Genomic DNA, 25,840 nt, shown 5'->3' with positions numbered 1-25,840 from the left:
ACCGACTAAATTAAGCTGAACTGTTTTCTCTTTCTACATGGTACTTACTTATATGACGAAGAGTCAAGGACTGAAAAGTGAAAACTGAAAACATATACTCTAATATGCAATGCTGCAGCAGACAGTGCAATTACCGCTGCCCGTTTTCTCTCCCCTTTTCCTTTAAGAAGTACGGCTTATTAGTCATCAATCAGCTGTCATGCATGCATGCTTATTCCACTGCTCACCAGTGTGGAATGGAAATAATTGCGTGGAAATTTTAAGCAGCACAGTTCCAGAATCCAGCATGATTGAAGAGCAAGAGCCAAGACTAGGGGGTGTGTCACCAGTCAACACCATGTACGGACTGGAGAGTGTAAAAACTTTCAGACTAAGTGAAGTCTACAGCAGAAATAATAATTAGGTAGCCAGCCTAAATCAGGTCAGGTTATTCTCTCTTTTTTGCTTTAATTCATAAATCATAGCAGCTCTTATGCATGACATTATTATTATGCCAATGTCCTCCTGCTAGTCTCTGTCTGTCTCTGAGTCTGCGGAAAGGGAAAGTCTGTGTCAGACTGTCAGTACAGTAGAGGATGATGGATGACAGTAGTGAGAGTGTGATATATATATAAATATATATATATATATATATATACATATATATATATATATATATATATATATATATATATATATATATATATATATATATATTGTTAACATATGCCTGCCTTTCTGTGATGGAGGGAAGGATCTGTGAAGAGGGAAAAAATCCAGGTTACATACATTCATGTAACCATTTTCATTCCCTTAAAGAGCTGGTGTATGGAGAAAACCAATACCACTCTAAGGATGTAAAGGTGCTTGGATCATATCAGTAATTGTTTGTTTACTTGTTTCCTTGATTAGAAATCTGTCACAGGTTTCTTAATATCCTCAAAGCTTGTGAATACATAAAGCTCTTTGAATTGGGCATCCAGTTAATACTTCATACATGCATTTAATAACATACATATAGTCAGCATGTTGCAGTCCTTCCATTTCTTGAAAAAATCACATTTAATTAGTGCAAAGCCATACCCAAGATTTGCTTATCCCAATTCTCTGTAGATGTGGATTTCTGTAATCCTTACTTAAGTAATCCTTGTTTTTTTGGTGATACCTAAAGGTCTTGTCATGCCAGTCAGATAAATAAAAAACAATACTGTATTGACCATTCAGTTTCCGCACATGTATTTTTGTTAGATAACTCCACAGGTGCTTATATTTATTTATTTTTTTGAGGGCAGTGTCTAGTTTTTGATACATAAAAAGTATGATATGTTACCCAAGCTAAAAGTCGACTTGTTATACAGTGTTTGACTTTTAAATAATTAGCACCCAGGACAAAAATGTAATGCTTATTAAAAAAATTGCTATTTCAAGTTTTAACAATTATGTGGGCAGGGATTAGTTATTTTCCTGTTGTTCATTCCCACCTCCCTCTTCTATATTGCCCAATAATCAAACTATCTTATTAGAGAGCAATGTCTGACATAACTATAATATTAAAACACATGACTTGTTTCTTTTGCAAAGTAAAACTCAGAGACTTCATATTTCACCCAAGTCTGATGCTGCTGATGGATGCCCCATAGTCAAAAACAGGTGTGAACATTGTGGGGGAGGGGGGTATCCCAACAGTCATTTGTTCTGACTGGCACTCATTGCTCAGTGGTACTGACATGTTTGGACTGGCAATCTCTTACAGTATTTGTATTCATGATTAATATAGAAATCCAGACTGAGAATTCCTCTTGCTGTATCTTAAGATAATTATACATGAGTAGACAGTTACGTCTGTCTGTCTCTTATCTGTCTGTCCTTTGTTGACTAGGTTAGTTCCTCTAGGCTGGTCGTATCTCTTCAGGTGAGAGTGAGACTCAAGGTGGCATTTAACTAGGGGAAATTTGTGGAGAGCACTGGGGAAATGCCCCTTGTCTTTTTGAGAAATACTATGATATATTTGTGCATCTACCTGGGTACTGCCACCTCAGTGTAATGTCTCATCTGAAGAACAGCACATTCAGGAGTGCAGGACCCCTTAATACTGCACTACAGTGTCAGTAATGGAAAAAAAAAAATAGTCCAGTCACCTGAAGTGGGACTAGAACTCACAATCTTCTCATCTTCAAGAACCAAAGGCAAGTGAACAATAGGTGGGAAATTAGAAATCACCCTGTTGCCATTGACAATGCGCAATGCCACTTATCTGTTTTTTTCCGGACTATCCACACAAATCAAATCAATTCTCTGCTCTGGACTGGTAGTCAGGAAATTGGGAAAACACTGTACAAACTCCATTTTTCTGTTTCACAAAAAGAAACAGACTATTAGTGTTTGTTACATTTGGCTGATTTACTATGCTTTTTTACAGAAAAGCATAGTAAATCGGCTGAAAGCAGGCATCTGGAATAGAAAAAGAGGGTGTTCCCATCAGCTGATGTCACAGTGATGTCACAAAATGGGTGTGGCATTGATGGGAGAGTGGGTGGGAATGGGTGGAGTTATGGGTGATGCAAGGGGTGTGACCTTAGTCTGGTTTTAGCCACAAAGAAATCTGGCAACCCTACCTAGTGCTTACCACTCCCACTGATAAGCTAGAATGCTTCCCTCCAACACAGAAAGGCCTGGGGGGCTCAGAAGCTTACAAACAATCCTGGATACAGCAAATCTGTATCTGGACTAGACTAGTTACAGGAAAGTTGGGAAACAAGCGCAAATGCAGGCTTTTAAACCTGAAAGTTGAAAGAGATGGAAAAACTGTCCAAACGGCCTATAAACTACAATGTCTAGGCCAGAAACCACTCTTGTGGTAGATAGGCTACCTAGTGCTTACCACTCCCACTGATAAGCTAGAAGGCTTCCCTGTTCTGCATATTCATTTATTAATAACCCTCTCCAGAACTTTCAATCAGTGTGACAGGATTTTCATACCTACAGTATATACTGACTGCAGGTATGAATGCTACTTTTTTTTGTACACTGGCACTAGAATGTTTATTCTCCACTTATGTGAGATATGCCTCTCTCCATACTTCTATGAAAGCCCTTTGGAGCCATTTCTCCCCTAACTCACCTAATCTTGATCGTACCTCCCTGGACTACATGAAGAGAGACATTGAAGAGTTCTCTGATCATGTAGCCCAGGCGGTTATGACCCTGACCATGAGTAGCATCCTGCCCTCACCAAGGATGATATCGCAGCATATAGAAAAAATGATCAATTTCAACAATTGACTAAGCTTCTGGTGTCATTCAAAGGGGATCCAGTGTCTGTCAGCCTGGGACGACATGCTCGACAGACCTTGTTGCTTCACAAGAGATGGCTTGCACCTGTCACTCCTAGGCTTTAGAATACTGGCCAAGGCTCTTGCTGCCCCCATAGTGCCTTTTTTAGGCAAGGCTCAAAAGTCAAACCCACCTCCGTAAACAGCACAAATAAAAAAATGAGAGTTATGCTACCCAACGCCAGGAGTTTAAATCTCAAAATACATGTGCACGAAGCACTCCTCAGTATGGAGAATGTTGACATCTGTGCAGTAATTGACACCTGATTCAAGGCTCCAGAGAGCACCCCAGCACTACCAGGCTACAACTCATACCACACATTTCGGCCACAGAACATGGACCGAAACACAAAAGGAGGGGGTGTATCCATATTCATCAAGGATACCTACACCTCCAGGTTAGTGGTGCAGCATGATACTTCTGAGATCATCCATGTGAAACTAACATCAGGGAAATCTGCAATGCAAATTGTGGCCTGCTACAGATCACACTCCATGACCCTGGACCACCACTCCGCCTTTCTGGAGACACTGGAAAACATGATATTGGGCGATTTCAATTACCCTACCGTTAACTGGGAAAACTACTCAAGTACAAACTCCAAGGTCCAGCACTTCCTGGAATTTATCAACTCAAATGCCCTGGATCAGCTGGTAGGCTCCCCTACCAGAGGTGAAAACATATTGGACCTGGTCATCGCCAACATGGGTGACAGGTGTTCCACACCAGAGGTCAACCCATCACTGGTTAGATCAGACCACAATCTAATCACTCTGGATGTCCACACCCCACCACCACCCCCAACTAAGAAAACCACAGTAAAAAACTTTTCTAAAGCAAACTTCACCTTACTTAAGATAGAGGTGGTAAGTTTCACAGTCCCCATGCTAAAGGATAACGCTGCCTAAGATGCAGAAACCTTTACAAATGCACTCTATGAGCACCTACAAGGATGAATGGATCATGCCATCCCTAGCAAAACCAAGACTCACTCGCCTAAGAGAAGGAAACCAGTCTGGTGGACTCTTGCCATAAACAGGCTATACAATAGAAGGAGGAAACTAGTTCAAAAAAAAAGCAAATCCCAAGAAGGAAAGACATCCCTGATAAGTATCAGTAAGAATCTAAGGTCCCTCATAAAATCCTCCAAGGCTAACTTCAAAAGAAAAATAGCCAAGGATTCGAAAGATAACCACAAAGCCTTCTTTAGCTATGTCAAGAATCTAAGTGACAACTTGCAGATATGCTCTGAGTTAGTGCAAAATAGCACAAAATATACTGAACCCACTGATATTGCCAACATCCTGGCAGATAGATTCAATGCAAACTTCACCCCCTCTCACCCCCAAAAGGGCCCACAACAATACTGGAAAAGTGTAGTGGCAAGGAAATCAGACACACAGGTGAAAACAGCCCTTTCAAAAGCCAAAAGCACAGCATCAGTGGGGCCAGATGGTGTCCCAGGCTGCACCTTGCACGAACTACAGAAAAAACTAACCCCCACCTAAACACACTGTTCAACCTCAGCCTCTCCACAGGCTACGTGCCCATAGAATGGCGGACAGCAATGGTTATTCCACTCCACAAAGGAGGGGCCACAACTGACCCTGGTAACTATCACCCCATAAGCCTGACTAGCCTGGTCTGCAAGGCTATGGAGCGCATCATCATGGAACTCATTAACAAAGACATCGGGAGCCTCCAAACACTTGACCTGTCCCAGTTCAACTTTAAGGGCAGATCATGCCTACTAAACCTGGTTGACTTCTTCGAGACAGTCACCAAGGCCATAGATGAGGGGAAGGTACTTCACACAGCCTACCTTGACCTCGCCAAGGCTTTTGACACCATTCCCCACTCGGGAATTATAGAAAAACTCACCAGCCTGAACATAAACCCCTACGTCATGAGATGGGTTGCCAACTAGCTTACAGACAGAACTCACACAGTAAGAATAGTGGGCTCCAGGTCCGACTCTAAACCAGTCACAAGTGGTGTCCCACAAGGCTCGGTCCTGGGACCCCTACTGTTCAGCATATACTTCTCAGAAGTACAGGCAAACACAGGAGGACTATGGCTAACCAAGTTCACTGATGACTGCAAATTGGGAGCCATAACTGACTCACCGGCTGACACAGACATTTTCCAAAAGGGCCTTACTGAGACGGACACCTGGTGTCAAAGTTGTGGTCTCAAGCTAAATGCCAAAAAATGCATAGTCATCCCGTTTGGGAAAAACAAAACACCCATAAATTACCACATAGGTGGCAGCCCCCTTAATACAGAAGAGGTAATAAGTAGATCTGGGGACCCAGGTAGATAGTAATCTCTCCTTTGACAATCATATTGCCAAAGTAGTTAGGAAATCCTTCTATGTAGCCCATCTAATTACTAAAGGGTTCGCATCTAGAAATAAAGAGGTTATAGTGCACCTCTACTCATCACTCATCAGACCCATCATAGAGTACAATGCCCCATTTGGGATGTACCTCACAAGACACTTCCAACAGCTGGAAAGATCACAGAAGTACCTCACCAAGAGGATTACTGGTCTCAAACATATGTCCTATGCAGCCCGACTGGAAAAACTCCAGCTGTGCTCAGTGCATATCACTTACTCAGAGGTGATCTCTGCCTGACTTACAAAGCCATGTCCAACTCAGAATTGATGAACATGCTCCACCTAAAGAAATCCAAGTCACTGTGAGCCACTTGCTCTAGTGAGCTAAACCTCACCACATCAATAAATAGAACATGCTGGAGGGATAGATTCCTGTCACAGAGACTCCCCATGCTTTGGAACAAAATTCCTAACTACATTAGGCAGAGCCCCTCACTAACACTCTCCAAGAGAAACATTAATGAGTGGATGGATAACAGAAAATACAAGCCTGGGATCACTTCATTGGGTCTTCTTGACAGAGGCTCAGTTAATTAATCAATGGGGCGGCAAAAGCTGATACACTCTGGCTAGGCTCATAAATGCCCTCGGGCAGATAGCCTAGTACCTACCTATGAACCTATGAACCTATATCTGCTGTGACCTCATCTAAGCGTGTTGATTTTCTCAGTTTTATTTTCCTTAATATTGTTTTTAATTCTACTAATACAGGCTCTTCTTCTTCTTTCATTGCAGGCTGTGTCTGGGGCAGTAAAGCTTCTGTTGGGTTTTCTTCATTCAGAAGCTGCTGTAAGTACTCCATCCACCTGCCCTTGATGCCTTGTGGACTGTTGAGTAGGTTGCTGCAGGCATCCCTTGCGAAGGATGACTAATGGCTGTCTTCTTTATCTTCCTGTTTGTGCCTTGCAACCCGAGATAGTTTCTTTGTGCCATCCACTGAGTTACTTTCCCAAAGCTAGTAAAGTGCCTCTGATGCCTTGTATGTTGCTAAGGCAACTGCTCTCTTAGCCTCTTTTAGTCAACAAGTATTCATTCTTAGCCATCTCCCTCTTTTCTGTCTCCCACCTTTTTCTGCACTCCTTTCTTTTGATGACTATGTGTATATATATACAGAAACGAGCACAAGAAGAACCAATACCAGCTAAAAGCCTGAATGCAGGTTTATTGGATAACAACAGACAGCGTTTTCACTACAAAAGAAAGTAGCTTCTTCAGAGGTTTACAAAACACGTAAAAGCAGCATCCTTATAGCTCCGCACCACAGATTTAGTAATTACATCACATCTGTTTGGGCAGGAGCGTCAACCTAAAGTATACATTCAAAGTGCACTATTAGATAAAACAAATACCTATCAAATCAAATAAAAATATCTTATATAATCAAACATTATAAACATAATAAATAGATGCTTGTATCTACATCACAGAATAATTAAAAACACATTTAAATGTGCATAAACACGCTGATGTAGAGCCTGTTATTACACATTTAACATGCTCAATATTTTGTTCAATGCAAACTTCATTGACAGAAATCTAAATATGTATCTAAAACCATGTACAACCAAAAATCACATAAATACATAAAATATGAAATGTGTATGTATACAAAATATGAATAAAAAAATATATATGTATATATGATACTAACACTATAAAGTACTTAGTTTAAATGTACACACATGTACATCATTCAGCTATCTATTTTTCTATTTATTTTTATTTATATTTTATTTTTATTAAACACTTTGATGCATTAACCTAATCAGCCATTTATTCCCAACTCTTAAAGACAGTAAAAAATCCTAATTTCACAAATGACAAAAGCAAAATAACAACCTCTAACTATTCAGACATTCATAGAATGAATTCTCTACCATTTAGACACTACTTTTAAAATGCTTCCTAATTAGCAGATAAATCACTAACATAGATGTTATATAAGGACAACACATAGGGTTAAACCTTATTCTAGCTGCCAACCTATCTCATGTAGGATTTTAATTTCAAATATGGTGCTATGTTGCAGCTTTCATTTAAGCCTAGGAAGTTAAAGGCATCTAATTTTAGTTGCCATAATAATTCCCTGGTCTCTAGTATGATGGACGTCGGCCCCCCTCTTGCAGGTGTAGGTAAATGTTCAACCCCCATGAATTGAAAAGAGTGCCCCGGAAAGTTGATTACATGCTTAGCAAGTGCATTTTCACATTTTGCATTTTTAATTGCGTAATTATGTTGGTAAATACGTTGTTTGAACTTTCTATCTGTCTTGCCAACATAAAATCCAGGGCAACAAGTGCAAAAAGCAATGTAAATGATAGACGTAGTATCACAGTTAATTCTGTGATTGATGTGATATTTATTGCCCAATACACTAAATGTACTCCCTGTTTTTATGTGTAAGCAATAATTGCATGCACCACACATAAAAGAACCCTTAGGTCTCATACTCACTAACCCCAAAGAGTAGGTTTGCAAAAGTTCCTTCATGTTTTTAGCTCTCCTAAACACTGTGTAAGGTTTATCACCCAGTTTATTAACCACAGAAGCATATGAAGATAAGTAAAACCAGTTTTTGTTTAAAATCTCCAAAATTGCTTTACAATTCAGACCAAATGTCATAATGAATTTGCAAGGCGGGTTTTTACTATCTAAAGTTCCTGATAAAAGGGGACTTTCTATAAGTGGAGAAGTTGTAGACAAAACAGCATTCTCAACATTATAGTTATCAACTTGTGGTGATCCAAAAAGGAGTGGTTTATAAAACCCATTATTCCTCTTTGTGGTAACCTCCACAATCAGGTCATCAATTAACTGGTGTGGGTAGTCACGATTCAAAAAAAGGTCCCTTAGGAATTTGCTTTCAAGAATAAAGTCATTTACATCACTACACATTCTCAGCGCTCTCACCAGCTGCCCTTTTACAATTGCCTTTTTCTGTTTGAAAGGGTGCGAACTGCTATAGTGGAGGTAGGAATTAACATAAGTGTCTTTTCTGAAAATGGTAGATTTCAAATAACCATTAGTGACATCCCTACAGAGTTTGACATCCAAATAGTTTATTTGCTTGGTGTCAAAATGGTACGTGAATTTCAAGAAAGATGTAGTTGAATTTAGAAACTCTACAAACAAGTGAGCCATTGAGGCATCTCCTTTGAAAAGGATAAACGCGTCATCTAAGAAACGTGTGTAAGAAACAATCTTGTCCTTCCATGCCAGATTGTTAAAGACATAATGTCTTTCCCAATATGCCATGAATAGGTTGGCTACCGCTGTGCCACACGGGGAGCCCATGGCTACCCCTTTTTTCTGTAAGTAAATGTCTCCTTCAAAAGAGAAAAAATTAGAAGACAGTATAATGTCCAATAGTTCAGTGACGTTATCTATGTCGCTTTTAGTGGCACCTATATCAAGCAGCAGAAGTTCAATCCATTCTAAGGCTTCTAGATGTGGGATTTATGTGTATAAATCCACCACATCGATGGTTAAAAAGTTAGTATGTTCATCAACTATCATAGCATTCATGTCGGATAGGAAGGACCAAGAGTCTTTGCATATACTCGATATGCTTTCCACGTACTTAGCAAGCAACAGGTCAACATATTTGGAACAAGGATATGTGGTGGAAGATCCACCATCAATTAAAGCTCTCATAGGCGGATCCCCAAGGTTTTTATGAACCTTGGGAATACCAAACATCACAGGTGTTTTTGGATACAAAATATCAATATAATCCAAAGTGTCTTTGTCTATTCTTCCTGATATAAACAGGTCCTTGAAATAACCTCTTATTCTATTAGAACTACAATTCATTTCATTAATCGATGATAACTCATAAGCAGGAGTGTTTAACACACTACACATTCTCTCAACATACTCTGTTTGTTCAAAAATAGTCAAACCACCACCCTTATCTGGCTTAATGATCCTGACAGTAGATGCCCAAAGCTTATTAAGGGCAACAATTTGATCTTTGGAAATATTAAACTGGTTGGACTTGACCTTAGTGGTTTTGACAGCATGTCTGATATCAAGTTCACATGCATTCTCAAACATCTTTAATGCCACATGTAGTGGCGGATTAAACACACTTGGTAGCTTCAGTTTAAACAAGGATGGTGCAGGTGATTCATTGAACATTAATTTCAAATTAAGCCTCCTCACATAACATTTCAAATCCAACAAGACTTTAGCAACGTCACACTTTACTGTAGGCACAAAAGTGTTACCTAACGCTAAAAGTTCCACCAGCTCAGGCTCCAAAGTAAGCGAAGAGAAGTTATATATGGTAAAATCACCCCTTTTATTTGAAATAATGTCAGGTGAACGTTTACTAGATAAACCTATACTCAGGGGATCTAATTCCAATTCACATTCTTCCTCCTCTGTCTTTGATTGGTCGGCTTCCCTAAAAAAGTTTGGTCTGAATTAAAATCATTGTCAGGGGTAGCAGCCAAAGTGGGAGTAGAAGTTTCCACATAACCACTATTCTGATCATGTCTATTCCTATTTCTATTACTTCTCCTCAAAAGTGGATTTTTACCATCATTTGTATTGTGACTCCTATTATTCACATTATTTCCATCTTCAATTACTTCTGAATCTACATTACTCCTAGGCACCTGTGTCGTGTTGCATAAATTAGGAAAGGCTTTATCATTTGAATAGGCCAATCTATCTCTATACAGTTTTTTAGATTTATTCGTTTTAAGCTTGACCATGTAAGTGTCAATACTAGAAAAGATACGTGCATGGTCAAACTTAAATTGCAAAAAAGCACCGTCAACCTTAATTTCCTCATCCAAAAGACAGACCTCTTTGATTAATTCATCAATACTAATAGTGTAATGTTTAATCAACAATTCTAACAAGTGTAAACCTTATGTTTGAAAGAAGAGTTTTAAATCTGGAAGAAAATTAACACTGTTAACCAGATTAGATGGAACAAATGTATTCCGGAGACCTTTGGGGACAATCCCCTCGTTTAAACTTTGCTTGAAGTATGCAACTTCAAGCTGCAGTTTCCTCAGTTTAAACATTTTGGCATCCAAAAGTTTCAGTTTATCAGAAACAGTCATCAAACAGTTAGAAGCAGCAGCATTGCTACGCACCGACGTGCTATCAGCAAAAGGTTTCACAAAATGCATAAAGTCACCTGTATTGTGTATCCAGTCTGATATTGAAGCCACGCCAATAAGTGCCGTATTCCTCACACTCTCCTCATTAGATGTATTAACATTCTCGATTCCATTTTCAGTTCTTGATGAATTAGGCCAAGGGACAGCGGTTTTAACAGGTTGAGCTGCTGTAATTGAAACGTTTGCCTCCGTAGACTGACCGCTAACAGCTATCCGAACAGCTGAAGCATCCACTTGCGTAGACGGCCGTAAAGCACACGCCTTCTCTAAAGACAAGAAGCGGTCATTCAACGCTTCTATTTTAGCTGTTAAGGCTGACAACAAGTTAGACACATCCGTAGTGTCTGGTTTAGATGAACCAAATATATTAGGGCTGGTAGGGCTCTCCATGAGCACGACAAACAAACCCCTGAAGTGAACGAAAAGAAGCACCAGTTAAAATTCCACAGAAATGAGCACAAGAAGAACCAATACCAGCTAAAAGCCTGAACGCAGGTTTATTGGATAACAACAGACAGCGTTTTCGCTACAAAAGAAAGTAGCTTCTTCAGAGGTTTACAAAACACGTAAAAGCAGCATCCTTATAGCTCCGCACCACAGATTTAGTAATTACATCACATCCGTTTGGGCAGGAGCGTCAACCTAAAGTATACATTCAAAGTGCACTATTAGATAAAACAAATACCTATCAAATCAAATAAAAATATCTTATATAATCAAACATTATAAACATAATAAATAGATGCTTGTATCTACATCACAGAATAATTAAAAACACATTTAAATGTGCATAAACACGCTGATGTAGAGCCTGTTTTTACACATTTAACATGCTCAATATTTTGTTCAATGCAAACTTCGTTGACAGAAATCTAAATATGTATCTAAAACCATGTGCAACCAAAAATCACATAAATACATAAAATATGAAATGTGTATGTATACAAAATATGAATAAATAAATATATATGTATATATGATACTTTCTTTTGTAGCGAAAACGCTGTCTGTTGTTATCCAATAAACCTGCGTTCAGGCTTTTAGCTGGTATTGGTTCTTCTTGTGCTCGTTTCTGTGGAATTTTATGTGTGTATATATATATATATACATATATATATATATATATATATATATATATATATATATATATATATATATATTAGCCTCAGGTACCTGAATAAAGGGGCATTCCAGCTCAAGAGTATATATACTAGTTCCAAGATATTGGGTAAGAAGATATCCCTATTGTACTGTATATATACTAGGTCCAAGGTCTTGGCAAGGGAAGTGCATGCTATACTCTATCTTATGCTAGTTACTAAATATTGGATAAGGGGACATCTTTGATATGTTTTACATACACCAGCTCCAAGAACTTGGGTATGGTGAAATTCCTGTTATACTGTAGATATACTGCTAAAATATATGTATAGCAACTCCATGATCTTGGGTAAAAGGACATTTCTACTGTAACATATAGGTATCTAGCTACATACATACATACACACACACACACACACACACACACACACACACACACACATATATATATATATATATATATATATATATATATATATATATATATATATGTTTATTTATTTATTTTTTTAACATTTGTTTACTGGAAAAGTCAAATTTGGAATGAAGCTAATTTTCAGTGGCGACTTGGGGAGAAACACTACAGACAAATGTATTTCTAATCTGGGTGAAACCAGAGCATCTGAAGGAAACTCACATGGAGGACATGCACCCTCTGCACAGAAGGCACCCAAGCTAAGAATTGAACCAGAGAACCTCTTGCTGTGATGCGACAATGCAACTGGTGCACCACTGTGCCATTTGTAGATATATATATATATATATATATATATATATATATATATATATATTTACATATTAGATATAGATATAGCTATACACACACACACACACACACACACATATATATATATATATATATATATATATATATACATATATATATATATATATATATATATATATATATATATATATATATATATATATATATATATATATATATATATATATATATATAAAAATATATATATATGGGTCTATCTGAAAACACTGACACGCAAAAACACAGACGAGATAACCGACACCACAAAACTGAAATTTCAAAAACACGAAACTTCACATGCCCAACAAACCACAATCCCAACAATCAGCAAAACAAAGCAAATACCTTTTCTGTAAAACCCACACACAACACAAGCACACCAAAAACCTTACAAACCTACACTAAACCTTACATACACAACTATCTATGCACTAACCTTAACCCAAACCCTAACCCTAAGGTCTGTCACTATCGCACACACACCTAACCCGCGCCCTAACCCTAACTCACTTAACCCGCCCCTAGCCCTAAAGTCTGTCACTGTTGCACACTTACCTTAGCCACACCCTTACCCTAACGTCCGTCACTATCACACACTTACCTTAACATGTTGGTGTTCTCAGCATCGGGATTTTCAATCGTCGGTCATCTCTGTTGTCGATCTTCTGATGTTATCTCGTTGTCAGTGTTTGGTGTTTTCAGGTAGATCCATATATATATATATTACACAAAGTGCAGGTTTTGAGTCTCACAAGGGATAATTTGCTAGGCTTAATATGGCTCACAAGGGCAGTTAGCCTAAACCTCGCTCCAAGATCTTTGATAAGGGGAAATCACTGGTGTGCTGCATATATATATATATATATATATATATATATATATATATATATATATAGACATGTTGTTCAATCCTTAAAAAATATTTCTGCTATTATAGTACATGTATGATCTTCACCAGATGTACCTACATTGACTCTACTTACAAACTTTGCATACTGTTTCTGCACATATCTTAAGTTAAGGATCAACTTAAACTCTCTATTTAATTTTTATGCCTTTACTGTACCAACTTGATGATGTTTTGTTTATAATACTATGTTCATGGGCAATTTTATTGTAATTTTTGTGGAGCATTTCTCCCCGGGCCTCCACTGAAAAAGGGCTATCAGCTCAACTGGAGAAACCTGGTCAACAATTGTAAAATAAATAAATAAATACTATCACCAAGATCCTGGATAAGTGGATATGCATCTTTTACATTGTATAAACTCTCTCCAGGGTTTAGGTTAGGGGTTCATCTATGTTATGCTGTAAATATATTAGCTCTAGGATCTTGAAAAAGATGAAATCCATGCTATAATTAAAGAGCACAAGCTTCAATATCTTGAGTAAGGAGAAATCTATGCTATACTGTGTGATATCTATCTATCCATCTATATAAATTGATATTTATTATCATGGATAAGGGAAATCCTTGCTATACTGTATATGTACATATATATATATATATATATATATATATATATATATGTACATATATATATATATGTATATATATATATATATATATATATATATATATATATATATGTATATATATATATATATATATATATATAGGTCTACTTCTGTATGTGGAAAACACACTTTATCAAGAAACAGAATGTTGAACCCACTTAAACGAATGTGCTCTACATCGAAAGTGCACTTTCACAAAAGCCGATTCACTGAAGCATGTTACAGTGGGGATAAGGAAATATATCCATTGAAGAAAGTTACAGTGGGGATAAGGAAATATATCCTTTTCCCCACTGTAGTGCAATCTCGGAGCTAGTTTGCCCCCTTGCAAAACAATGTTTACAGTATTTTTATTTTCCGATTCGGTGAATCGGCTTTCGTGAAAGTGCATTTTTGATGTAGTGCACTTTCACTTAACTGGGTTCGACCTTCTGTTTGTCGATAAATATATATATATAGATATGTGTATGTGTGTGTGTGTGTGTGTGTGTGTGTGTGTGTGTGTGTGTGTGTGTGTGTTTATGTGTGTAACTACATATCTATCTCATTATCTGTGTGTGTGTGTGTGTGTGTGTGTGTGTGTGTATATATATATATATATATATATATATATATATATATATATATATATATATACACACATACATATACATATACGTATATACAGTACATATATGCCCATATACATTATTATCAGTAAAGGGAATCCATATTATTCTGCGCATAAACTAACTGCAAGATACTGGGTAAGGAGACATCCCTGCTATAGCTCTATGATCTTTGGTAAGAGGAAATCCATGCTATACAGTATATATAAATAGCTCTAAGATCTTGTGGGGAAATCAATGCAATAATGCAACCTCATAGATCTCATTAATTCCACATTAATTAATGATGACACTTAGCATCAATCATTAGTGTCTCCCAATTAAACCTGGCAGTCAGGGTGTATTTAACTGTGGATATGTTTATGCAGACAAACAGAAATAGCAAATTTACAGGTGTGGTACCAGAAACAGTGGGAAAAAAAAAGAGTCTTTGAGAGACTGATAATATGCAAATATGGACTAGTAAACATAGACAAAGATGAGTAATATACCTTTCAATAATAAAATGCATGTCATTGTACAAATAGCAAGATTATTATTAATATATACTGTATACAAGTGTTATCAGGAATGTGCATACATATATAGTGAGTCAGATGCACTGATATGTCTAATGCCAATATCAGCAGCATATATAATAGTCATACATAGACTGACAGATAAATAGAAGCAGAAGAGAAATTGGATTCTCAAGAATGTAAAAGGTCGATTCATCACTGCATTTAAAATTACAGCCAGATTAAATAACACCTGTACTAAGCATACACTTTGTACGTGTTATATTCAAGAAAATCCCTACCACATTTTTGTGCTTTTTAGTCAATCAGAGAGATTACACTAAATGTACATGTAGTCTACGGTAACATTTATCAACCCCCCTCGATATTTAAGGGTGCAAGAAAATCAATAGGAAATCCAAAATTAGGAGGAAGAGTTTGCGAGTTATACTTGTTTTGTCTGTTCACTCAAAACGCTGTTAATGGATACTAAGTGTAGGCATTAATGACTCCCAGGGAGTGTTTATATTTGACTTACCTTTATGTCAGGTATGTCATCATTCACAGTCGCATCTAAAAGAAAATGTAATATTTCTAAGAAAACAAGTTTCTTTTAAGGAAAACTTGATATCAGCTATGTTTACAGCCATTAAAATAATATAGAACATATAGTAATATACATTTTAAGAAACATGCTAGGTACATAAATAAACATGGAAATAAGAGTAGATTTCATTCCTTTACGTATTGTATGTTCTTCTTAATGCCAATGCATTCCTGAATTTTTGTGATCTTACTAAACACTATAACTAAACAGAAGTATCTATATGTCCAACAGTCCTGCTATTGTAGATGTATAAAGACATCTTCAAATATCTCAACTGCCTTTGCACATGCATAACTCCTGTTCCAAATATATTGCTCAAAACCATATCGCCAATGATTGCATATATTCTGTCTAAACTATCTGCACAGAGACTATTTCCTCATACAATTCTACTGTTTGCCCCATGTGTACATTACAGTCTACAATATTTTCAAAGTTGTACATTGACATGTTTTGTCTATATTATAGACAACTGAAACAGCAAGTTAAATTGATAATGTTCAGTTGATCTACCAACATGGTTTCACTCATTATTGTAAACCTTCATTTGAGTTTTATGCATTTATTTATGAAATTAATTATTTTGAACTTGTATGCATTACAGTTTCTTTCATTGCTTAGACATTGACCTGTTTTTCAGATGTTTCATTTTCAGTTGCATTCTTTTCTTACAAAATAGTTTAAATTTATTTAGTTCTACATATGCTAATTGTGTTAGTGAACCAATCCAAAGATCCCTTTTAGCCATGCTCGGAGACAAAGGCAGTAAAAAGAGAAATGTCTTGACAAAATAATACAGTAATTATTAAAATGATCCACTTTCATTTGTTAAAGTATTAATTAAATCATTTTATTCAATTAATATATTACAAATTACATTATTTTAGTAAATTAATACGTAAAAGAAATCCAGTAGTTTGAAACAAAAAATAATACAATTCAGATGAATTTGTATGCTTAGTTAAGAAGATATTCAAAATCTGTTTATATAATTTAAAAAGTATGGAACTGCATACAGAAATTATTATATAATAAGAATGTATCTACAAATACACACTAACTAATAACAGGCAATTTATAGTTCAAAATATTTTAAAAGTTCTAGGACATTTTGTACATAACAGTAATGCAATGGGAAGCAATCAAAATAATAAATAATACAGACTATAATCAGGAGTAACTGCTAACATTGGTAATGATGTTTATGCCAGCTTTAGAAAGCATGGATTATCTAAGAGAGAAACTGTATAGCTACATGGGTACAGGAAGAGGCAAAGTACAGGCAAGTAGTAGTAAGCAGGATAACTATTGCAAAGAGCTGAACTAGCAAGTGGGCTTACTTACCAAAACATCTGTCTTTGGTAGTATCTATGAAGTAATGTAGAAGGGAGGACAGACATTGGTATACAGGAGCTGAATCTTATATTAGAGAGAACTGAAGTCCATATATCAGAGGCGCATGTAAGGAACTTTGTTTCATTGGTAAATAGACCAAAAGGGGGTGGTGATAGAGGCTTTGGCAGGTCTACTTTATACCCTCGAAACACGAAAAAACATATCTGAATCGCGCCACACAAAGAGCGAACTGCAGATATGTCTAATGTACTAAAGAGCGAAAATGTAAACCTCGAACCATCATAGTTGGCCAACCCACCACCTGCAACACACTACCTACCCAAACACAATAAAAAAAACACATACATACACTAACCAAATCTTTACTTTTAACCCTAAATTAAAGCACCAAAATCCTACTGCTAACCCTACACTAGCCTTACATACACAACTGTCTATGCACTATCCTTAACCCCTCCCATACCCTAAGGTCCGTAACTACCGCACACTTCCCCTATGGAGCTATACCCAAACAAACTAAATATTCCACACACATACACTTAACAAAACCCTACACTAAACCTTACATACATTACCTACACAAAACCTTACATACACTACGTATCTAAGCACTTACCCTAACCCCTCCCTAACCCTAAGGTCCGTAACTATCACACACTTACCTTACAGAGCTATACCGCAGATGGGCCAACTATGCGATTTCAATATTTCCCCTTTCGTGGTTTCATTCATTCGATGTATTTGTGGTATGCTCTTTCCATGTCGAGTGATTCGGATTGGGGTTTTACTGCTTTAGAGAGCTTAAAGTAGACCCAGCTATGGCTGCTTGATGGGAATATGACAAGGACAATAGCTTGAGCTTAATAACAATAAAGCAGTAAAGTAGTTTGTAGATGAAAATGCAGGAAAAGGAGGATCCCTTTCTATGAAAGGAAGACTGCTGCTTGAACTAAAACAGTTAGTGGGTAAACAATGACAAATCAGCATATGTTTTGGAAAGGTTTTATGCAGGATTAGTATGTTCTGTGAGTTCCCTAAAGCTACTGTTGGAAGATTGTATTCTAGTATTTTTATAAGAACATTCTAAGCTATTAAGGATCATCCATCTCGTGAATTTATTCTAGTGATTTTATAGGCTTCATTTAATTATGTGATACTTTACTAACAGTAAATAAAACATACTGATGAAAGTTACGTGAGGGTTCTAAGGGAAATGCATAGATATTTGTAGGAGTTTACTTAAACGATACTATTGCCGCATAGCTCAGTAAGTTATATGGAAAAATAAATACACAATTTCTATCATGTGCCAAATGGTATGGAGTTACTTTTTTGAGATGTTACCTTGAAGGTCATTATTAATAAACTGCATAAACAGTCAATGAAGCTAATTCTATAGAGACAATCAAATAATATAAGAACCAGTACCAGTTCCTTAATGAAACTCTGATGCAACTGTCACAAAGTCACAGGACATCAGTCACAGTGTGCTGAAACCACTTTACTGTGATGTACAATCAAGATTACAAAACCACCAAAAGACAATTTTTACAGGGGAAAAGCCAACTGAATAACACACATACTGATCTATTACACACTTCACACTTCCTTCTTACTTGAGTATACCAACTCTGAGATCACACTTGTTTGGTAAAATAGAAAATCCCCAAGATAATGCAAGTATTGATTGTATAAACTTAGAATGTTACTACAATAACAAGATTTATATTAGCATACATTTTCTGAATGATATGAAATCTGAAACTCAAAATGTCTGTCATTATTAAGTGACATCAATCCTTAGTGATTTGTCAAGAAAGGATACATTTTATGAGGAAAGGAACAAAAGTCTGAAGCAAAAATCTGGACATTCTGTAAAAATCTGGACAGTTAATAGGTATGCCCACCCCTTCTCAATTGATGAGTGTCAACTGAAACTAGTTCACAATCAGGTACCTGGGAAACTTGAAATACAGGAGCCAATCAGATCATGTTTCTGTGCTCTATCCACATCTCTCCTTCCTCAGCTGAAAAAAAAGAAACAAATCTTTCTTTTTATTTTAGACTGTAGCAAACTGCTTTCTACAAATGTAGCAAGTAGTTGCTATAGTTTATAACATGCATGGAGTGCTAAAGTGCAAAGGTTTAAGAAAAAAAAAGAAAGTCTTTATTTTTCTTTTCCGCTGTAACAAACTGCTTGCTACAAATCTTGCAAGCAGTTCCTACAGTTTATTAGAGCACACAGAGAGTGCTACAGAGTTCAAGTTTTAATAAAAAAAAAAAAAAAAAAAAGAAAGAAGCAAATCTTTTTTTTTTCTTTTAAACTGTAGCAAAGTATAGTTTAGACCACACAGGGAGTACTATAGCACAGAGGTTTGACTGCAAATGAAATACTGGAATACTGGCTTTTAAAAGTTGGTATGCACTAAAGAGAAATTGGGATGGGCTGATCATACCCTCTAACACTTTGTACCTGGGGCAATTGTCCCCTTCACCCAACCATGAAACATATTTATGGGATGCTTTAAAAGCATTTCTATATGGTAGAATTATAAACTTGTATGTTGTAAAGAGGAAACAATGCTACAAGGATCTACAAGTGCTACAAGATAAAACAGATAGGTTAAAACTAGATGGCCAAAAAACAAATACAAATACAGTAGAATAAATAAATAATCTAAATAGTAAATATTTAGAGATTTTGACTCATAAGACTGATTAATTTGGAAAAGTTTAAAATAAGCAATTACTTTATTAATCCTTAATATATGCATAAGTTAGCAACCAGTTCAAAATTATTTCATAAATCCAGGCATATTAAACAAATATATTCTTCAAAAAAGGATGGTTACTGAAATTAAGATATTTTGAAATAATTTATAAATCATTTTAATGCAATAAATTGTAATAATCTAAAAATGGACTCGAAAGAGCAAATTAAAAATATCAGAAATGATGCCAAAAAGAAACGAACAGAAGAACAAATGAGAAATATTGATAGAGTTATTTCATTTTCTGAAGTAAAACCCCAAATTAATATATTAAAACTCAATAAAGCACGTGGTAATGATAGCATTGTTCTTGAACTTTATAAACTAATGCCAAAAGAAGCCTTAGCCATGTTATTTAAAGTTTTTAAATTAGTTAAAGATCAGATAAATATACCTCCCTCCTAGAAATATACTCTTATATCTCCAGTACTAAAACCAGATAAAGACCCGGTTAAATGCTCATCTTATAGACCTATTTCCTTAACGAACATAGACTATAAATTGTTCATGATTATTTATGCTAATAGATTAAAACAGTTTCTTTCAACATTGATTAATGACAATCTGGCTTTATTTTAAATAGAAATAATTATTGTGATAATATCAAGCGTATTCTAACTATAATAGATTATGCAAATAGAACAACTAAGAAATTAACTTTAGTAAGGTTAGATATTAATAATGCTTCCGATTCAGTCAACTGGAATTGTCTTTCATTGGCTCTAGAAGAAAATAATTCTTCACATAATTTTGTTCATCCTATTAATCATCTTTATTTTAATTCTCTAGCTTATATAAAAATACTCATCCACTTCATAATCAATTAACATTTCTAAAGGAACTTTTTACTTTAGTTGCATAACCATTTGCCAATTTTAAAAGGTCATCAACAGACATAAAAGGTGTTCAGATAGACAAGAACAGTTTTCAAATCAATGGAAATTTTTCAAGAGAAATATGGAATTAGTTTTAATGAAAATAAAACCAACATTTTCCCGATAAACTTAAACAAAATGAATATAGAAAACAGATCTTATAAATATATAGTACAATAAAATAAAATAAATTATTAAAATATGGAATTAGTTTTAATGAAAATAAAACCAACATTTTCCCGATAAACTTAAACAAAATGAATATAGAAAACAGATCTTATAAATATATAGTACAATAAAATAAAATAAATTACTTAAGCATTACAATAACTGATAATATCAATAAAATAATAACCATTAATTATAATAATAGTTTAATTTCTGTAGAAAAATGTATAAATAAATGGAATATTTTTTACAATGGATGAGAAACTTTCCATAATAAAAATGATTATCTTACCTAAAATCTTATATATTTTTACATACATTATCTTTACCTTTTCCTAAAAGTTGTATAAAAAACTATAATTCTTTAATATTAAAATTCTTAAGGTATCCTAATAAACCCATTATAACTTTAATTCATCACACTAGAGATTGGTCTTTAGATGGTATTGGTTTACCAGAGCTGGAATTGTACTCTTGATCTTTTATTATGAAGACAATTGTACTTCGGTCAAATAATAATTATTCTGCTAAATGGAAAGAAATCAAGGTAGTCTTGTGCACAATCTAATTGTTCTGATTATTCAAATAATTATTTAATTTTAAATAATTTGTTACTTTGGTTGTTGAAAGAATGTCTCTTAAATAATTTTAAGAAGACAATACATTCTTCTTATTTTTCTATTTTAGGGAATATTTTGAGAAATTTTATTTCTAAGAATGCAATGTACAAAGCATGGATATTTCTTATTTTTCAATAGCGTAAACTCAAAATAACATTTCTACTTTAAAAGTATCTGCTATGAACACTTTTAAAGACATTAATTTGATATATACATATCAGTTAATGAATAAAGAAAAATTATATTCTGTTCAATATATAATTAATAATTTTGATTTGGATAAAGATATGTGGTTGCATGTCAAAAACTAGAGACAACCATTGAATACAGAATTAAAATTATGCAAACAATAAAATATTCTGTTCCTAGGCTAATTGATCTTTTATGGTTTTTGATACAAAGTATCTGGAAAAGGTCTGCTTTCTAAATTATATAAAGTGATTAAAAAGATTTGGAATATAATAAAGACAGCAATTTGAATGACTTTAAACTGATGAATAAGAAAGATCCTAATGGTGAGGATAAAAAAATGCAATTTTATCATCATCATAACAAACTACTTGTTCGCTTAAATGGATAATATTTACATGGAATTTCTTATATAGATTTTTCACTACTCCACAGAGAATTGAATTAATATCTAAAACAATACAATTCGTCGGAGATGTAAATTAGACCTTAAATCAGAATAGTGACATATGTTTTGTATTGCCCTACACATAAACCATTTTGGAATCAGATGAATTTATTCTTGCAAGCTCTTTTACTGATTAATTTTCCTTAATTAAATCATTAGTTTTACTTAATACTCCAGTACCTGATTGTGTTAAAAGTTTAAAATATTCTTTGTTATGGATTATTCTAGCAAATGCAAGAAAAGTTAGAATGAGAAATTGGAGGAATGATTCTACTCTCCCCTTCAGTTAATTTTCCAACATCACTACTGAAGTTTGCCATCTGGAACTTATTACAATTAAAACAAGATATACCAGAATCACTTCATCATATAATTCTTGGAAATGTCTAAAAGAACTAATAAATGAACAATGACTAATATTCTCAGGATAATTTTTATCTATTGAAATCTTAACATGTACTTTTTGTATTTAGTAGACACAATTGTAAATAATTGTTTATCAAGTGTTAGAAATTATTTTTTTATTTGATTTTGAGTATGTGAAATATTTCCTTTGGATTATTAAATGTTAGCAATTTTTTCCTTTGCTTAAAATTTAATAAAAACATTTTCAAAAAAAAAAAAAAAAAAGAAAGAAAGAAAGAAAGAAAAAAAGAAAATACATTATAATGCACAGACTGTTATTCTAACAACTTTCTAAGTTTTTAAGCACAATATGAAAAATCTGTTCCTATTTTTAGACCTTTATTTTTGGCTCTGTCTGGATTTCTTGTGCTAAAGGGTTGAGAGGTATGTAAACAAGTAATTTTACACATCCTGCTTTTGATAGGTTGCAGAGGGACACTGTCTAGTGTAGCTGCTGGATAAGATAGCATGACCTCAGTAATTTCCCTGATGTAGTTCTGCACATGAAGTACTGGTGAGTAGGAGATGTGACACTATTATATCAGTGGTCTGTGATAATCTTCCCCTTCTGTTCAACATCCTCTTCACTGTCCCCATACACTTCCTTTTATGCTGCAAAGGGGTAGTTGCACTCTCTAAAGGGCATCTTATGTTTATGCTCTTGTTGACACCACAACAATGGTTAGTTACATGGATTATGTTGAAGGGCTTGTCATCATTGATAGATAAACTATTTGTTTATTCCTTCTCTGATAAGACCCAATGTCATTTTATTTTATTTTATTGTACATTTGTTTGCCAGGGCAGTTCACTGTTCACCAGTAAAGTACCTCACAAAGAGGATTACTGGCCTCAAACAAATGCCCTACACTGACCATCTCAAAAAACTTCAGCTTTACTCTGTAGCATATCGCCTACTCCGAGGTGATCTCTGCCTAACATACAAAGCTATGTCAAACCCAAAGCTATTGGACATGCTACACCTAAAGAAATCCCAATCCCTCCGAGCTACACGCTCTAGGGACCTAAACCTTGTCACCACAATAAACAGAACATGCTGGAGGGATAGATTCCTGTCCCAGAGACTTCCCATACTCTGGAACAGGCTACCCATCTATGTCAAGTAAAGTTCTTCATTAGCACTCTTCAAGAAAAATCTTGATGAGTGGATGGGAAATAGGAAATACACCCTGGGGATCACTTCTGTGTCTAAGCTCGACAGTGGCACAGGAAAATAACTTTCTTGGGTGGCATAAGCCAGGGAACCTTGTTGGCTAGGCTTATGTAGGCCCTTGGGCCGACAGCCTAGTACCAACCTATGAACCACTGATCATTTGCAGGTAATATCCAGGTAAAATAATTCACAGACACACACACACACACACACACACACACACACACACACACACACACACACACACACACACACACACACACACAAAGTGGACAGAGAGGCATATCAAAAACAGAACAGAAAGTAAAAGTACATAATAAAAACTATATAATAGGAATTAATGGTTGCACAAACAATTATGACATAAATGTACATTTGCCTGACTATACAATGGGTTTACATCACAGATCCTCCCTGCGTGTGTCTGTTTTCTCTGGGGGCTGCAGTTTCCTTCCATGCCCTAGAAACATGTCGTAGGTAAACTGGTAATCATCCAAGCTGTCTATAAGAAGTTATGCCATGTGCAAGAGTGTGTGTGTTTGTGTGTGTGTGTGTGTGTGTGTGTGTGTGTGTGTGTGTGTGTGTGTGCGTGCATGTGCATATGTTTGTGTGTGTGTGTGTGTGTGTGTGTGTGTATGTTTATATGTGTAGTTTGTGTGTGTGTGTGTGTGTGTGTGTGTGTGTGTGTGTGTGTGTGTGTGTGTGCACGCGCACATGTGTGTGTGTGTATCTCTCTGTGTTGGTGTCTTTGTGTGTGTGTGTGTGTGTGTGTGTGTGTGTGTGTGTGTGTGTGTGTGTGTGCTGGGTTATCTTATAATAGACTGGTGTTCTATCTGTGGTTTTTCTACACCGTATTCCTAATGCGTTCTAAAGGATAGCAGCAGGTCCCCTACAACACTGAACTCGAATAAGCAAATAATCAGATAATAAATGAAAACAATACATGAGGAACACCAGTATGATGTCATCAACTCATCACAGGATCTGCATGTTGAATTTACAGACAGCATTAAATATAAAATATGTGTTCTTAGTTTACTTGGTCCTTAAATATTTAATTGACAACTCTTTAAACAGTTCTGTAGAGAACATAGCCTTTCTAGGTATATATACAGTGTGCAAATATTTATTTTTGTAGTACATCATAATGCCTTTTGATTTGCAAATATCTCAGTATTTAAAACAGTAATTATTTAAGACTTACAGATAGGGTCTTCTTCCAGATATTTGGAATGCTTCTGTGGTGCTCTAAAAAATAAAGATTACCTGGTAAACCACTACAGCTTCAAGAGTTTTACCTAATATTTTAAACTCAGCCATGCTCTGTGCTAAATTATTTTACATTGATTTCAACTCAGCTTAATAGAGAACACACATAGTGCTTTGTTTCAGCTCCAGCTTAATCAAAAAAATACATTTTCCAAGGTGTTTAACATTACTGCCAGCTGTATACATGTTGGGTATTGGAATGTGTTCTGTTTGTGTTTGTATTCATAAAGCACAAATACGTTTGTACTGTGACATAAAAAACTCAGCTGTGGAATAACATTTACATATTTGTAGTATGTTTCAACAAAGACAGAACTAAAATTTCTCCTTTGCCAGAAGAAGATAATGTCCTTAAAAACAAATTTATAACAAGCAAGTAAAAGTTCTTCCATTATAGATTTTTCAGCACTGTAGTATATTGTTAATAAAAGAGTTTGAGGAGTCAGCATAGCAGTTAATGCTAAGGATATGCTGACCCCTCCCCCAACAAATATCTTAATTTCCTCAAAACCAAAGTAAAATTCTGCTTACCTGGGCCCCTCATACAACATTTTGTAAAAGATTTGTATGGAACAATCATGGTATTATTTTGTGTGTGCAAGTTCTTAGGTAAATAT

The 25,840-nt window shown here is 35.4% G+C and overlaps 1 long non-coding RNA gene across 1 annotated transcript in view; it reads right to left on the bottom strand.

Moving 5' to 3' along the window:
* Nucleotides 1-25,840, bottom strand: part of LOC122808884 — a 148,939-nt gene that overhangs the window by 54,363 nt on the left and 68,736 nt on the right. Inside the window, exons 3-4 of the long non-coding RNA XR_006365838.1 lie at nt 25,159-25,202; nt 15,880-15,914 (exon numbers count right to left, since the gene is read on the bottom strand). This is a non-coding gene — a long non-coding RNA (uncharacterized LOC122808884). The remainder of the gene's footprint in view (nt 1-15,879; nt 15,915-25,158; nt 25,203-25,840) is intronic.

This window comes from Protopterus annectens, chromosome 1.part1 (assembly GCF_019279795.1).
Source record: "Protopterus annectens isolate FY-2018-M chromosome 1.part1, PAN1.0, whole genome shotgun sequence".
In the NCBI taxonomy this organism is placed as follows: domain Eukaryota; kingdom Metazoa; phylum Chordata; order Ceratodontiformes; family Protopteridae; genus Protopterus; species Protopterus annectens.
Note: the sequence above shows the minus strand (reverse complement) of the source record. Positions and strands in the feature narration are given on the sequence as shown.